The following is a 17668-nucleotide window of genomic DNA, read 5'->3' as shown; positions in this document are numbered from 1 at the left end:
ACTTTGTTAAACACTTAGGCAAATTATTATCTCGAAAGAGTTTTAATTTGATTAAGGGCAATTTATCCCGAAAGGGTTTTGTCGCGTTCAAAGCCAATTAATTAGAGGTTCCGTCATTTATTTCATCTTTATAATTCGTACAAAGTTTAAAGTTGTTTTCTTTGCTTAATGCAAACAAATATACTTGTTTACTTTTTTAAAGTACTAAAACGTTCCTGTTTTGCAAATTCATTCTTAAATCAGATATTTTCTAACATCTTCATATTCTAATCTAATTCTTATTCTAGCAATTTCAAAACCAAAACCGATTAAACGATTTTTCCATATTATAAACCTTAAAGTAATTTTAACCGATTGTAAATAAGTTTTGTTAAAAAATGTTCCCTGTGGGATCGATATCTTTTATTACTACAAGCGTATACCGTGCACTTGCGGAAATCGCTCAACAAGTTTTTGGTGCCGTTGCCGGGGAACGCCAAAATTTTTGACAAAATTTTAAATTTTTCGTGTTTTAGTACGAATCTAGGTTTATTCATACTTATTCAAACTTTCACATTTGATTTATTTTTAATTATTAACATATTTATTTTTCAAAATTCTGTTTTGTAGGTAGTTTGTGTTCGTGCGAAATTTCAAGTTCATGCGCAGTTCTCGAAGTTCGGGCACGTCACCAGATCCTATTGACCCAGAAATTGAAAGAACTCTTAAAAAGAACAAGAAAGAAAAGAAAAAGAAAAACCAAACCCCAATAAAAACTAAAATTACCGAGCCAGAAGTTATGGCCACACTTATGGATTACGCTAGGCCAGGAGTGGCCGGTGTAACAAACAGTATAGTTAGACCCCAAATTAATGCACATCATTTTGAAATTAAGCCTGCGTTGCTTAATATGTTGCAAAATAATGTAACGTTTTACGGGTTACCTAACGAAAATCCTAATACCCATTTGACAAATTTCTTAGAAATTTGTGACACTTTTAAAATTACTGATGTAACTGCAGAAGCAATCAAACTTCGCCTTTTTCCTTTTACCTTGAAGGATCGAGCCAAAGAATGGTTAACTTCTATGCCAGCCGCATCAATTGAGACTTGGGAGCAATTAGCCCAAGCATTTTTATCAAAATTTTTCCCTTTAGCAAAAACCGCAAGAGTCATTAAAGAGTTAACATCTTTTTCTCAAAATGATAGTGAAACTCTTTATGAGGCTTGGGAACGTTTTAAAGAACTTCAACGTTTATGCCCACACCACCAATTGCCCGCTGAACTTTTAATGCAAACATTTTATAATGGACTAAATCCTACAACTAGAGGTTCATTGGACGCTATGTCTGGAGGGTTATTCATGAAGAAAACATCTGCCCAAGCAAGAGAACTTTTGGAGGAAATGGCAATCAACAACAGTATGTGGCCCGCGGAACGTGGACACATACCAGTAGCAAAACCATCATCCTCAACTACATCATCAGTTAAAGGTATAGTGAATCTTGATCCAGTAGCGATGTTGCAAGCCCAATTTTCTGCATTGTCGCACAAAATTGATAGGTTTATGGCACCGTGTGATCCTAATGGTCATCCAATCCAAACGGATGTGGATTACGAAGGTATGAGTGAAATTGAATAGGTAAATTTTGTCCAAGGGCAAAACCAAAATAATAACCCTTATTCCAACACATATAATCCTGGATGGAGAAATCATCCTAACTTTAACTGGAGAGACAATAATAATGTCAATGCTAATCAAAATCGTGCTACTAATTATCAAAATCAATCAAGAGATTCGATTAGCACTTTATCTTCTAAAATCGACAAATTCATTGATGCTATGAGCGGAAAAATAAGTAATCACGACGATGGTTTTAAACGGATCGAGAATAAATTCGATCAGCTTATTAAAAACCAATCATCTAGCATCCATAATTTGGAGTTTCAAATTGGACAACTCGCTAAATCAATTCTATCCCGCAAAGAGGGAAGTCTTCCAAGCCATACGGAAGAAAATCCGAAAGAGCATGTTAAGGCTATCACTCTTCGTTCAGGGAAAAACTACTTAGGCCCGGAAATACCCGGAAATTCGGCTTTACCTGGAACTGATTTACCAAAGTCCAAAGAGGATACATTAAAACAAAAAGATGCACCGATTGACTCTAGTACAAAAACTTTTGTACCCAAACCACCTTTTCCACACAAAGTCCGTAACAAGGACTATGACAAACAACTTTTAACATTTTTAGACAAACTTAAAAATTTGCATATTAATTTGACATTTATGGATGCAATTACGCAAATTCCCAATTATGGTAAATTCCTCAAAGATTTAATTTCAAAGAAAATCAGTTGGGAAGGAATTTCATCCATTTCGCTAACTGAAGATTGCAGTTCGATTGTGTCAAGCAATTTGCCCACAAAACTCAAAGATCCCGGATGTTTTACCATTCCATGTAAATTGGGAGATATTGAATTTCCCAGTTGTCTCTGTGATTTAGGAGCAAGTATTAACTTGATGCCATTATCTATTTTTAATAAGTTAGGCTTAGAAGAAGACATCAAACGTACCAATATGGTTTTGCAATTAGCGGATCAAACCACTAAAAGACCATACAGTATAATTGAGGATGTTTTAGTTAAAGTTGACAAATTTATTTTTCCTACCGATTTCGTTATTTTAGATTTTGCATATGATGTAAATTGTCTGCTAATCTTTGGTAGACCGTTCATGAACACGGGACATGCTCTAGTTGATGTGTCGGAAGGGAAAGTAGTTTTACGAATAGGAGATGATAAGATTGAGTTTGATATGAACCAAGCGATGAAATATCCTATGGAAGATTTCGCTTGTATGAAACTTGATTTAATTGAAGAATGTGTAAATGACATTGTTCAAAAAGAAGAAATAATAGAACCTATAATGAGTGAGAAACTAGAAGATAAGGACCCAGAACCTTTGATTCGAGAAGATGGACCAGTTCCGCCTTCAATTGTAGTTCCACCTAAATTAGAACTTAAAGAATTACCAAGTCATTTGAGGTACGCTTTCTTAGGCGAAGGCGATTCTCTACCTATTATTATCTCTAACAAATTAACACAAGTCCAAGAAGAGAAATTGAAAGAAGTTGTTAGAAATAGGATAGGAAGTATGGGTTGGCAAATTTCATACTTAAAAGGTATTAATCCAAGTATTGTGATGCATAGAATTCATTTAGAAGAAGATAAGCCACCTAAAGCGGATAGGCAAAGACGCCTAAATCCGAACATGAAGGAAGTAGTAAAAAATGAGATTACTAAACTTCTGGACAATGGAATCATCTACCCTATCTCGGATAGTGAATGGGTTAGTCCAATCCATTGTGTACCTAAAAATGGAGGCATAACAGTTGTAAGGAATGAAGAAGGTGAATTAATACCTACGCGAACCACCACTGGTTGGAGGGTTTGTATAGATTATAGAAATTTAAATAAAGCAACTAGGAAAGATCATTTTCCTCTTCCTTTCATTGATCAAATGATCGAAAGGATAGCTGGTCATGCTTTCTACTGTTTTCTTGATGGTTACTCCGGATTCTTTCAAATATACATTTACCCGGATGACCAAGATAAAACAACCTTCATATGTCCTTACGGAACATTTGCATATAGAAGAATGCCCTTTGGTCTATGTAACGCACCTGCAACATTTCAACGTTGTATGACTGCGATTTTTAATGATTTCATTGAAGATATCATGGAAGTTTTTATGGACGATTTTTCAGTTTATGGAGATTCTTTTGATTCGTGCCTAGAAAATTTGGATAAAGTTTTGTCTAGGTGTGAAGAAACAAATTTGGTATTAAACTGGGAAAAATGTCATTTCATGGTTGACGAAGGAATTGTTTTAGGTCACAAAATATCTGAAAAAGGATTAGAAGTAGATAGAGCAAAAACCTCAGTAATAGAGAAATTACCCCCTCCAACTACTGTTAAGGGAGTAAGATCATTCTTAGGACATGCTGGTTTTTACAGAAGATTTATTAAAAAAATTTCTGTAATTTCCAAACCACTTACTAATTTACTCGTGAAAGATTCAACCTTTGATTTTAATGAAGAATGCGTTAAAGCTTTCGAAACATTGAAAACAGCTTTAGTCAGTGCACCTGTTATTGCTAAACCCGATTGGGATCTACCATTTGAAATTATGTGTGATGCAAGTTATTTAGCTGTCGGATGTGTTTTAGGTCAAAGGAAGGATAAGAAACTTCATGTCATTTATTATGCAAGTCACACACTGTCTAGTGCACAATTAAACTACACCACAACAGAAAAAGAAATGTTAGCCGTAGTTTTTGCATGTGACAAGTTTAGGTCATATTTATTAGGTTCAAAAGTTATTATTTATACTGATCATGCTGCATTAAGATATCTATTTGCTAAAAAGGATGCAAAACCACGTCTAATTAGATGGATTTTATTGTTGCAAGAATTTGATATAGAAATAAAAGACAAAAAGGGAGTTGAAAATCTTGTCGCCGATCATCTATCGAGACTTGAAGATGAAAACGGTCCTATAGGTGAAACTACCGGTATACGAGATGATTTCCCTGATGAACACCTCTATCAAATAAAAAGTGCCATGTCACCATGGTATGCAGATATTGCTAATTATCTTGCAGCCAATATTGTTCCGGAAGGATTTGATTTCCAACAAAAGAAGAAATTTTTCTTCGATATTAAACAATATTTTTGGGAAGATCCCTTTTTGTTCAAGACTTGTGGTGACGGGATAATTAGGAGATGCGTTAGTGAAAATGAATACGAATCCATAATGTCGGAATGCCATTCTAGCTCTTATGGAGGACATAATGGAGTTAACAAGACATCAGCTAGAATATTTGAAAGCGGTTTCTTTTGGCCTACGATGTTTAAGGACGTCCGTTCATTTTTTACTCGTTGTGATAAGTGCCAAAGAACAGGAAATCTAGGAAGGAAAGATGAGATGCCCCTCACAACCATATTAGAAGTTGAAGTCTTCGATATGTGGGGAATAGATTTCATGGGACCTTTTCCCCCTTCCAATGGTAAAACTTACATATTAGTTGCCGTCGATTATGTTTCAAAGTGGGTTGAAGTAATTGCAACCCCGACGAACGATTCTAAAGTTATCGTTAATTTTCTTGATGATATATTTTGTAGATTTGGTTGTCCAAGAATTATCGTTAGTGATGGCGGTACTCATTTTATAAACAAGAGTTTTGAAACGCTTATGAAAAAATATGGAGTACGCCACCGCGTATCAACGCCGTACCATCCTCAGTCAAATGGTCAGGCGGAGATATCAAACAGAGAACTCAAATGGATTCTCGAGAAAACAGTTTCATCTTCTAGAAAAGATTGGTCTTCTAAACTCAATAATGCATTATGGGCATACCGTACTGCATTTAAAACACCAATAGGAATGACTCCGTACCGTTTAGTGTATGGGAAGGCAGAACATAAAGCCTATTGGGCTATTAGAGAACTAAACTTTGATTTACGACAAGCAGGTAAGAAACGTTTGCTCAATTTGAATGAGTTAGATGAATTACGTCATCTTTCTTACGAAAATGCAAAGATTTATAAAGAAAAAGTGAAAAAATGGCACGATGCCAAAATTAAAGTCAAACACTTTAATGTTGGGGATAAAGTGCTGTTATTTAATTCACGACTTCGTTTATTTCCGGGAAAACTTAAGTCCAGATGGTTAGGACCATATTTAGTCGTCAAAACATTCGATTATGGTTCTTTAGAACTGGAAGGTCCTACCGGAGTTCGATTCAAAGTTAATGGTAATCGATGTAAAATCTATTACGAAAATATTTCACAAACAGGAATTCCGTTCGTAACAAGATTATCTGACGTATAAATTACTCAGTTTATCTTACACAGTTTATTTTGTTTTATTGTTTTTATATTTTTTTTCATTTATTTTATTTTATTTTAATTTAATTTAATTTAATTTTATTTTTTCAAAATGCCATTTTTATGATTAGATGACTTTATGTTATGATTTAAATACATAAAATATTTTTATTTCATGATTTTAGATTTAATTTTTAGGAAATTAAGATGAATTTCAAGTTTCAGGCAATTCTCTGCCGAGAATTTAGAATTCCCTGCCGAGAATCCTCTTTTTAAGAACAGTCCAAATAGGTTAGGATTTCTCTGTTCATACCGAGAATTTTAAATTCTCTACCGTGAATTAGGAAGAGCCATCGTTGCCTGATTTCCGTAAGGAAATCGCGTGTCGCGATCGCGGCTTAGCCATTCTCGGTCGCGACACGCGTAATTTCTGCGCTGTCAGGTCTGAAACTTCCTAACCCTTTCGACAAACCTCTTGGCAAACGAAACATTAAGTTTCTTCATTCCCGAAAGGTGAAATTTATACCTTTTCATAATTAAAACGATACCTCTTTTCATCTTAAACTCTTATAAATTAATCCTAGAGGATTCAAGTTCTGTTACAATTCTTTTCATCTTTGTCAGAACTCTGATTTTCTTCGCAAACACCGTTCTTTGCTAAAGTGACACAAACTTTGCATCATGCCTACCAAGAACAAACCATCTAGGCACAATGCTGCCTCAATCAACAAACGCCCAGACTTATCCAAGCGATATGGGGCGCCTTTTCCTATCTTCAGTCACGATGAAGGTAGGCGTTATTGGAATCACCGTTACAAATTCTTCACCGGAATATTGTATATGGATGAATTTCTTAATAGCCAATTAGGCATTTCTGATGACATGAGCGGCTATATGGACCGCCTAGGGTGGACAAAATTCGTCCAAATGCGATTTCCAATAATAGGCGACTGGATACTCGAATTCTTCTGTACCGTGCGTTTCACTAATAAACGACGAGTACGTCTCAGTTTTGGTCGAGAAGGCGAAATCTTCACTTTCGGCTATCCTGAGTTGCATGCTTGGTTTGGTTTTCCCCCGAGGGACACAATCAAACGTCATCCTGGACGAGACATGACATCCTCAGACATTTGGAGAATGCTCACTGGATTCTGGCGATTCAATTCAAAACTCGCCTATAATCACTCTTTTCGCTCCAACTCCATGCTGTATTTACACAAATTTCTGTGTCACAGTTTATTCGGGCGCACATTCAGTAGTGTGGTCCGTGACACAGATTTGTATGTTCTTGGAGATATATTCCAGGGAAATGCAGTGGATTCTTCCAAAATTCTGATGGAAGGTCTTCTTGCCGCCTCTCGATCCAAAGATAAGAAGATTGGGTTCGGCAACATAATCTGTGGAATAATTCTCGGTTCAAAGGGTACTATTGATGTTCCCTGGAGTGATGATGAATTCTTCCCGACAATTGACTATGAATTTCTCGAGCACGAAGGACTTGTGAAACGTGTCTTTCGAGCAGGGCCTCAATTTTTGTCTGCACCGGAACGTGAAACTTTCGTGCAGTTTCAAATTGATCGTATTAAGGCTAGAAATATCCCGTTAGATAGGGATGAATATGTAGAATAATTTATGTTTTTCATTTTATTTTTGTATATATTTTGTTTTGTATTAATTATTAGTTTGTTTTCATTACTTGTACATATGTTAAAATAATAAAGATCTTATTTCATTCAATTCTTAATTTTTATCCATTTGATCCATTATCTATACTTAGCATATTTCATATGGGTAGTTTCTAATTATTCTTACTCAAATTAAGATAAAAAGGATTCACTTGAACTAATATGGTTTTCTATTTTTCCACACGTATATCTACATTTAATTTTATTTATAACTCAATTTCTTTTTAATGCATTGGGTTTTCATTTAATCAATTCAATTCATGTATTAAATATGTATTACCATGCACTTATTATGCATTTAATATGGTTCTCTTAACTTATATGCATAAATGAACATTTAAGTTTCATTCATTACTCATAAACCAATTTATTATACCTTAATTCAATTTATTAAGTTTAAACCTTTGGTTTTCCTTGGAATTAATGACATTTATTTAAGTTTTAAGTGCAGGAACACTTAATATTAAGTTCAGGAACCATTTCCTCAACAAAATTGCACAAACCATGTTAAAAGGCACCAAAATAGGCCATTTTTACCAATTCTCTACCGAGAATTCATTAATTCTCGGTATGAGCAGCAACTTTGGCAAAATTTTAGGGCGAAAATTGCCTGAAAATCGCGTACCGCGGCCGCGGCTTTGCCATTCGCGGTCGCGACACGCGTATAATTTGCCCTTTTCAATCCGATTTTGACACCAAATTTTGCCTATTCCTATTCCTATTCTACCTATTCACCTACCTATACAACCCTATATAAACCTACCTCTTACACAAACCTCACATCACCTCTATTTTTACCCAATCCCTTACTCCAAACTCTTCCCCAAAAATCTACTTTTCCTCTTCCCAATTTATTCACTCCAATTTCTATCCTCTTTTCTATTTTTCAATCACTTCCAATTCAAAACCCCCAAACTCATCTTCAAGCTTTACTTTCTCTCTCACTTTCTTTTTCTTCTTCTTCTTCTTTTCAAACCCTAAACACATAAAACACCATCACCATGGTTAGGACTAATGGTAACAAGCCCGTCGTTACGGAAGCTAATCGCCTTCGGGTTCAATGTGGAGCTTATTTCAACATCTTTTCGGAGGAGGAAGCCGCTCGTTTCAAACATTTTTCTCAAGCCGACCGCCAATTTGTTGATATGCACTTCTTAGACTTCCATTCGGTAAGAGCATTAAATTTCTCTACTCGAATTGATGCCTTTATTGAAGCTTTGGGTTGGCAAGAATTCGTTAATATGCGTTTTCCGCGTATTAATGAATATGTAGTGGAATTTTTGGTCACTTTGACCATGAACAAGAAGAAAACTTCAATCTCTTTTAGGAATAATGGTATCCCTTACACCATTGACTATGAAGCAATGGGAAATATGTTTGGTTTCCCTACTTCTGATTTTTATGATAAGCCTAAAGATTTTGATAATGATGCGGTTTGGCAAACTCTTTCGGACCAAGATTATTTTAATTCGAAAAACACTTCAAGCAAGTTGATTAAGGACAATTGTGTGTTCTTCTTTCACAAATTTTTGAGTTTCTCCTTGTTTGGGCGTGTTGAGAGTTCAAAGGTTCAGGTTCGGGATTTGTATGTTTTGGATAGTTTGCTTAAAGGTTTGAGGATTGATAGCATTGGCATCATGTTTGATAATTTGTTCCGTGCTTCGAGGGCTAGTACCATTCAAATCCCTCTTTGTAATTTTATCACCGCTCTTGTGTTGGGAGCACGGGGGGAATTGGCCGATTATGACATGACCACCTACCGTGGGTATGTTCCGCTTTTGGACATCTCGGCTCTTGAGCGAGCTCATTTATTGCTTCCACAAGGACCTCCCATCTTTATTTCCTATGCTACCCGAATTGCCCATCTTCGTGGCACTATGGGTGGTGGCACTTCAAGTTCTCAATTTGTAGTTACCGAAGGCGGCGGAGAGGCGGAAGGCGAGGAGGATGAACCACCGGCTCAAGCACAACCCCAAGCACCTCAAGCGGAGGATGATCCGGTCGATTTGCGGAGGATTTTGAACCAAATCAATTCCAACAATCGTCAAATGAATTTAAGAATTGATGATTTGGTTGAAAACAATATGGTGATGAATGACAACCTCAACCTTTTGAGGCGTGAACATCGATCGACTCGGCATCAGATGCTTTCCTTTTTCCGACGCCGCAATGTGGAGACGTCACCTACACCTCCCGATTCCCCACCTCAAGCTTAGGTTGTTTTCTTTAATTTTATTATCTTGTTATAATTTGGTACAATTTTCATTTTCATATGTTTGGTACAATTTTCAATTTTTAATTTTATGTTGAATGTTTCATTTGCACCATTCCTATCTTTATTTCGCCTGCTTAATTTTTGTGCTTATTATTCTTGATATCTCGCTTTTGCACCAATGAGGACATGGTCCAATTTCAGTGTGGGAGGAGATGTACATCATTTTCATTTTTCTAGCACAAATAACAAATGCAACGAATCATTTATAACAAATGCAACGTATTTTGCAACATAAACTTGTTTAAAACGCTATTTTTATTAACTTTACATTTTCATATATTTTTAAAAAAAATTAATTAATAATAAGTTAATATGATTATTTTTAGGTTATCATTATCGTTAGAAATGATATTTCTATACGGGTAATATTTTTCAAATTTTTCACAAATCTCCGATACGATTTTAAGTAAAAATTGTCTCGAGTGAATGTATTTTAATTAAAAAATTCTTTATTTCAACCTCTATTTTATATCATGAAATCATGATACAATAAATCTTATTTTAAATTTTCAATTAGGTTTATAGGCATTAAATTGAACTAACAATTTTAGCTCGGTTTGATTTCGTCTTACATTAACACCAATTGAAGTTTTTAAGGAAACTTTAGCCATAATACATGTTGAATTTTAAGTCAATATAGGATGAATGTGCTATCTTTCTTTTTCCCAAATTTAAAATTTAAATTTCTTATTAATTAATCAATTAGTTGAATTCTTAACTTTTGGCCACGATTGAGACCAACCTTATCACAATCGAGGTATGAAAGGGAAGAAAATTAAGTACCGTTTACTTTTGGCCACGGTTGCGACCACCCTTATCACAATCGAGGTATGGAAGGAACGTTTAAAATAATAATAATAAGCGTGTATAAGTTTAAAGTAACGATTGCGTCCACCCATGGCATGGTAGGTACCTCTTAAGCAAACACAAAGCAATAAAATACGTATAAAGTTACGATCAAGACCACCCTTATCTCGGGCGTAACTAAGCAATAATTAACCCAAGTACTTATTTAAATATATAATATATCTCATATATTAGTTTAGGTTTGGGAAAAGAAATTTTGTGCTTTGAAATGCCTTGAGACGAAAGACTCAATAACATGCGTGCTTATATCGTCCCGAATGCTTCAATTCAAAATTGAAAATACACGACGAATGATATATCGTATTTATACTAAGTTAGTTTGATATTTTGCGTATAAATTTGCCATGCGTGTTAGTCTTTTTTGGCTTAACTAATTTAAAAGGTAAAACAGAGATATATGTTTTATTTTCATAAAGAGATTAGTTAGAGAATAAGTTCAGTGAAATTTTGCTCGGGACTAGTAAAAGATTAAGTGTGGAGATTTGTTAAGCCCAAAATATACCTAAAATATCATCAATAATTACATCAATATTGCTACGAATTTATGATATTTATAACCATTTAGAAAGCTTTTACTCTCAAATATGTTTCTTTCATGCAAGGTACATAAATATTTGGTAAAATCCAAATAGGAGTAAAAAGAGCTCAAAAATAGAAGAAAAGCCCTACAAAAGGAGTCGAAGACGACGAAAATTAATAACGCCAAGTCGAGGACACGAACGAGAGCGAAGAAGTGAAAAATGCTCTGTGCCGCGACCGCGGCCCCCGCTATTCACGGTCGCGACACGCGTCCCTCAGCCTCTCCTTCCCTTCGTCCGAAGTACAATTGATGCTCCCCCATTCTCGGTAGAGAATTTAATATTCTCGATACGAGCAGGAGATTTTAGAAGCCTAGTTACACACTTTCATTTTCGACGAAACGCGATCGTTCGGGTGGATAAAGACGTCCTTTCGCAGCGGACACGATCCTTCACAACGGACACGACACTTCAATCAAGACTCTTCAACATCTATAAATAAAGAGTTGATGGAGAGTTGAAGATATAATGATATATGTGTAGAAGAAAGAGATTAGTGTAGAATTTATGCAGAAATTCCGAATCAAGTGATTCAGAAGTTAGATTTCGATTCTGTTCAAAAGCAATATGATGTACACGCATTGTTTACTAAATAATAACAAATTCAGTAGCGTTTAGACATTGTTCCAGTTCAGTTTACATTTTGGTAGTGGACCGACCCAGTCTCTATTACGAAGATTGAGCGAGAAGATTGAGTAGAGGATTCGCCCCTGAGCCTGACAAACTCTAACGAAACCCAAGGAAAGGATTGACAACCCGTTCACTTACACGCCGTCGAAGAATTCAATGCTCCATGTTCTCTGTAAACTTGTATCAATTTATATTTCATCTAATAAAGTCCGTTCTATTCGATAGATTTTTATGCAGCACTTATGGTAACCAATCCACTAAAGTGACTGCTGGTGTTTTTATTAAAACGTATTTAATCCAAAATCTTTACAAGGAAACTTTGTTGAACACTTAGGCAAATTATTATCTCGAAAGAGTTTTAATTTGATTAAGGGAAATTTATCCCGAAAGGGTTTTGTCGCGTTCAAAGCCAATTAATTAGAAGTTCCGTCATTTATTTCATCTTTATAATTCGTACAAAGTTTAAAATTGTTTTCTTTGCTTAATGCAAACAAATATACTTGTTTACTTTTCTAAAGTACTAAAACGTTCCTGTTTTGCAAATTCATTCTTAAATCAGATATTTTCTAACATCTTCATATTCTAATCTAATTCTTATTCTAGCAATTTCAAAACCAAAACCGATTAAACGATTTTTCCATATTATAAACCTTAAAGTAATTTTAACCGATTGTAAATAAGTTTTGTTAAAAAACGTTCCCTGTGGGATCGATATCTTTTATTACTACAAGCGTATACCGTGCACTTGCGGAAATCGCTCAACAGAGTACTCAAGACCTTGGTTACATTTTACTCTCTGGCGAAATATTTGCAAAGGTTCTGAATATTCCACGTCCGTGGCAGTGTGTTCCCCTCCATATCTTGAATCTTGAAGGTGGCGGGTCCAATTTTAGTGACTATTTTGTATGGTCCCGTCCAGGTGATTCCCAACTTTCCTTTGCCCTCTGTAGATTGAATTTTGTCCGCCTTTCGGAGCACTAGGTCTCCCAAATTCAGATCCACGAGCTTGACATGTCTGTCATGGTAAGTTGCAACCCTCTGCTTGTAGGCGGCGATTCGTGCATATGCTTTTTCCCTTCTCGCCTCCAGTTGATCGAGACTTTCCCTCAACCTTTTATCGTTCTTGTCCTTGCAATAGAATAGAACTCTGTCACTAGGGACCTGAATCTCTATAGGGATCACTGCTTCCACGCCATAGGAGAGGGCGAATGGCAATTCGCCCATTGCGGTCCGAGGTGTGGTGTTGTATGCCCATAGGACGTTCATAAGCTGATCCGCCCATTTTTTGTTATGCTCCCCCAATCTCTTTTTTATGCCCTTCATGATCGTTCGATTTGTAACTTCAGTCATTCAATTGGATTGAGGGTAGTATACTGAAGCGAACCTGTTCTGAATGCCTTGACTTTTGCAAAATGCTCTGAACTCCCCACAATTGAACTGCGTCCCATTGTCAGTGATAATTGTGCGGGGGACTCCGAATCTTCCGATGATACTATCCCTTACAAACTCAACCATTCTCTCAACACTTATGGAGGAGACAACTTCAGCTTTTACCCACTTCGTAAAGTGATCAACAGCTACCACCACGTATTTCCTATGCCTCTTAGTAGGAGGGAAGGGACCAACAATGTCGATACCCCAAATGGCGAAAGGTCGTCCCTCGATGATGGGTTTCTGTAGGTGCTTAGTCGTGTGAGATTCATTTATATGGACTTGGAAATTATGATAGGACTCTACTAGCTTCTGAGCATCAAGTTCCGCTGTGGGCCAATAAAATCCCGCCAACCTGGACTTTTTCAGAAAGGAAGCGGATGCTTCATGCACTCTGCAAGCACCTTCATGTAACTCTTTGAGTATCTTTTATCCCTCTTCTATTGTAACACACTTCAACCAAGGCTATCCAAAAGATTTTCTGTACAGGCTACCATTTATTATGGAGAAGTATGCCGCCTTTCTTACCGTCGGCCTGGCTTCTTCTTTGTCTTGAGGCAAAGTTCCATCTGCAAGATACTGCCGGATCGGCGATCTCCAATCTCCAACGGTGGATGTAAGAAGAGCTACGATTTCTGGGGCGAATGCCGGTCTAGTTTTCACCTCGAATGGGCATTGCAGGTCCGCCCACTGATCTTTACTAGAAGCCAGTTTAGCTAGGTGGTCTGCTTCTGTGTTTGATCCTCGAAGTACATGGACTAGCTCCCATTTGGTTTCTTTGATCTCCAGGTAGTTTAATAGCTTTTTGACCTCCTCTACATATTTGACCAGAGTTTCATCTTTTACATCAAAGTTTTTGATCACCTGGTTGACCATCAGTTTGGAGTCACTATAAATCACAACCCGCTCCGGTGTAATCTCTTTCAATAGGTGTAGCCCCAATATCAATGCTTCATATTCTGCAGCATTATTTGTCACGGGAAATTCTAGCTTCGCAGCATAATGTAGCTTGATGTAATGAGGTCCCTTGATTACTATGCCTATCCCTGCACCTTCTGCTGAAGAAGCACCGTCATTGTACATCGTCCATTCCTCTATTTTTGGTTTAGGAAGACTCACGCCCTTTTCAGTGAATTCGTTCACAAAGTCTGCCAAGACTTGGCTTTTCAAGGCGGATCTGCCCTCATAACGAACATCAAATTCACCCAGGCGGATTGCCCACTCCATTAATCTCCCTCAGTAACAGAAACATACATGTATAGATTCTCACCTTCCAAAGGCCGGCTCATTAGAGGTGGTTCTGAGAGGAAGCGTTTGATCCCTTCGAAGGCTTGCTTGCAATCTTCGTTCTACTCGAATGCTTTTTGTTTTTTGATCACTTCATAGAAGGGTTGGCATCTACGAGCAGAGCACGAAATGAACCTGCCAAGTGCTATGATCTGCCCTTTAAGACGTTGCACTTCTCTGACATTTTGCGGCGCCTTTATGTCCAGTACGGCTTTGATTTTATCTGGATTGGGACCCACTCCTTTTTGGCTGATCATGTATCCCAAGAATTTTCCATAAGTTGCCCCGAAAGTACACTTCTCAGGATTCAGCTTAATGTTGTGATGGCGTAGGAATCCTAAGACCTCTCTTACGTCCTATGCATGCCTTTCCATGGTGGTGCTTTTAATGATCATATCATCCACGTAAACTGAGAAGTTGTCACCTTTTCTTCCTTCGAATATCTTATTCATCATCCGCTGGTAAGTGGCTCCAGTGTTTTTGAGCCCAAAAGTCATGACCTTAAAGCAATACGCTTGGTGAGTTACAAAGGAAGTTTATATCATGTCCGATGGCTCCATAGGGATCTGGTGATAGCTCGACTTCACATCTGTGAAGGAATATACTGCATGTCCTGCAGTTCCATCAACTAGGATATCAATGCAAGGCAAAGGGTAGTTGTCTTTGGGACAAGCTTTATTGAGCTCCGTAAAATCAATACACATGCGGTATGATCCGACTGCCTTCTTAACTAGGACCACATTCGCTAGCCATTGTGTATAAATTACTTCCTCAATGACGTCAGCCTTCTTCAGTTTAGATATCTCTTCCTCGATCACTTTCTGTCTCTCTGGACCATGATTCCTTCTCTTCTGAGCTACAGGGACCGTGTCTTCGGTGATATTGAGTTTATGAGTGATCGCATCTGGACTGACCCCCGTGAGGATCTCATCTTTCCAGCCGAACACGTCTTCTGATTCGAGAAGAACCTTCATAACATCCTCCTTAATCTCCACTCTCAGCCCATTGGCGATCCGCACCTGCTTACCCTCCGCAATGAGGAACATTTCTGTATCTCCAAGGGCCGTCATAACAAGCTCATCTTCTTCATCATCCTTAGACTGTGGGCGAATTGATAAGGAAGGCCGCCCAAGATGATGTTGTATGCCAATTGACCGTCCATGATGGAGAACTCTAGATTTCCCATCCACAGCTGATCCTCATCCGCTAACTCGCATTCCAGCGTCACTTGACCCTTTGTCTGGATTGTGTGATATGTTACTCCCAGGATGTCTACGATGGTGGTTTCTATCTGAATGGGATCAACTTTGAGCTTGGTGAACGCTCCTCTAGTGATGACATTACATGAACTGCCAGTGTCTATCATCACTCTCTTCATTTCCCATCCTTCCACCATCATGGTGATGATGAGAGCGTCTGCATGTGGAGGGATCACCAGACCAATATTTGCAAAGGGTCGATTGAGTGATGCTCTGTCGAGAGCGGTAGTTCTCGCCTTTTTTACTGTAGGCTGATACCCTGGACCGCTAGCAATTACGTTGATGACCCCTTTAGCCTTCTTCTTTGGATCATCTCTTGTTTTTTCACCATCTCCTTTCTTGTCATTATGAACGAATCTGTCCAGCTTTCCTCTCTCAATAAGCCTCTCAATCTCCCTGGCCAGCTCCCAGCATGCGTCTGTTTCATGGCCATTCCTCCTATGATATTTGCAATAATTTTTGGGGTTTCTCCCCGTATTGGTGTACTCCCCTCCCTTTGGTTCGGGGTATGAAATGCTCCGTTTGTGTTGGTTGTTTTCTATCCACATCAGCACTTCGCTCTTGGAGGCGTTTAACGGTGTAAATGATGGCGAATATGCCGATTTGTTCCTAGAGCCTCTCCGACTATTTCGGGAGGATGAGTCAGGGAGCTTTTCTTTTTCCTTATCCCATCTTCGGGATTCGCCTTTCCCTCTTTTGGGAGGAGATGCCAACTCTCTTCGAATATCATCAACTTCCATGAAATCCTTACACCTTTCCATCAGCTCCGCCATAGTTTTTGGTTTATTTCTGATTAGATCCACCTGCAAGCTCTTGCAGGTTGTATGTTTTACCACTGCTTCAACTGCCATGGAGAGATCCACATCTACCACGCGGATGCATAACTTATTGAATTTGTCGACGTACTCCCGAAAAGACTCATTTTCCTTTTGCTTTAGCTCGAAGAGTTTTCGCGATTTAATCACCGGCGGGATGCATCCTGCAAACTTTGTGCAAAATTCCCTACTCAACTGATCCCAACTATCTATCGATCCTGGGGGGAGAGATTGGAACCAATCGTAGGCCGGGCCTTTCAGCGTGGTGATAAACATTCGGCACAACACTGATTCACTTGCACGGTTAAGTCCAAGTAACATGCGATACTTCCTTGTATGAGCTTCAGGATTATCCTCACCGGATTAGGCTGGTATGTTTGGGATCTTAAAATACCTATCAGTTTCCTCAACTTCAATCCATGTAGTGAAGGGCGATTCTCAGTTGGCGAAAGGATTGTGTCTGGCATTCTCCTCGTTCTGTCTACGTATCTCTGCCCTGATCTGATCTGCCATAGAACCTTGATTCCTTCTTGGGCGTCTCCTACTATGAGACCTACTTCGATACGAGGAAGAGGAGCTGGATTCTAATGAAGGCTCTGATGGTGACCTTCTTCCGCCACCGCCACGCCCCCTTGGTGGAGACCGTCCACCTCCTCCTTGATTTGGTGGCGGGTGTGGTATGACCTGGTGAGGTGACCCAGCTCGGCGTTCGTCCTCCCTTCGCTCTAGAGGTGGGGGCGATCTTCCCCGCCGGGGGGATCCAGCTCGACGTCTGTGATGAGAACGGGATTTGGATCATCATTTCCCATGTGATCTGTTTCGTCTTCTATGTCTATGGCCATCACGTCCGCCTTCTGGGCGATCTGCTGTGTTATTAATCTGTTCTAGACCCGCATGCGTTCCAGTTTGTACCGGTGGAGCTTGAGATCCGCCGATGGTAATTCCCGAATTTGTCGTGTTCCTCATGGGAGCT

At 38.3% G+C, this 17668-nt stretch overlaps 1 non-coding gene across 1 annotated transcript; it reads right to left on the bottom strand.

Annotated features, from left to right (window-relative positions):
• Positions 1-1147: 1147 nt before the first annotated feature.
• On the bottom strand, positions 1148-1254 carry LOC136201561 (small nucleolar RNA R71). Its single transcript, XR_010673908.1, has one exon. It is a non-coding gene; the product is annotated as a small nucleolar RNA R71 (small nucleolar RNA).
• Between the last annotated feature and the right edge of the window lie 16414 nt (positions 1255-17668).

Source organism: Euphorbia lathyris, chromosome 7 (genome assembly GCF_963576675.1).
Source record: "Euphorbia lathyris chromosome 7, ddEupLath1.1, whole genome shotgun sequence".
NCBI lineage: Eukaryota > Viridiplantae > Streptophyta > Magnoliopsida > Malpighiales > Euphorbiaceae > Euphorbia > Euphorbia lathyris.
This window is presented reverse-complemented; position numbering and strand designations above follow the sequence as displayed.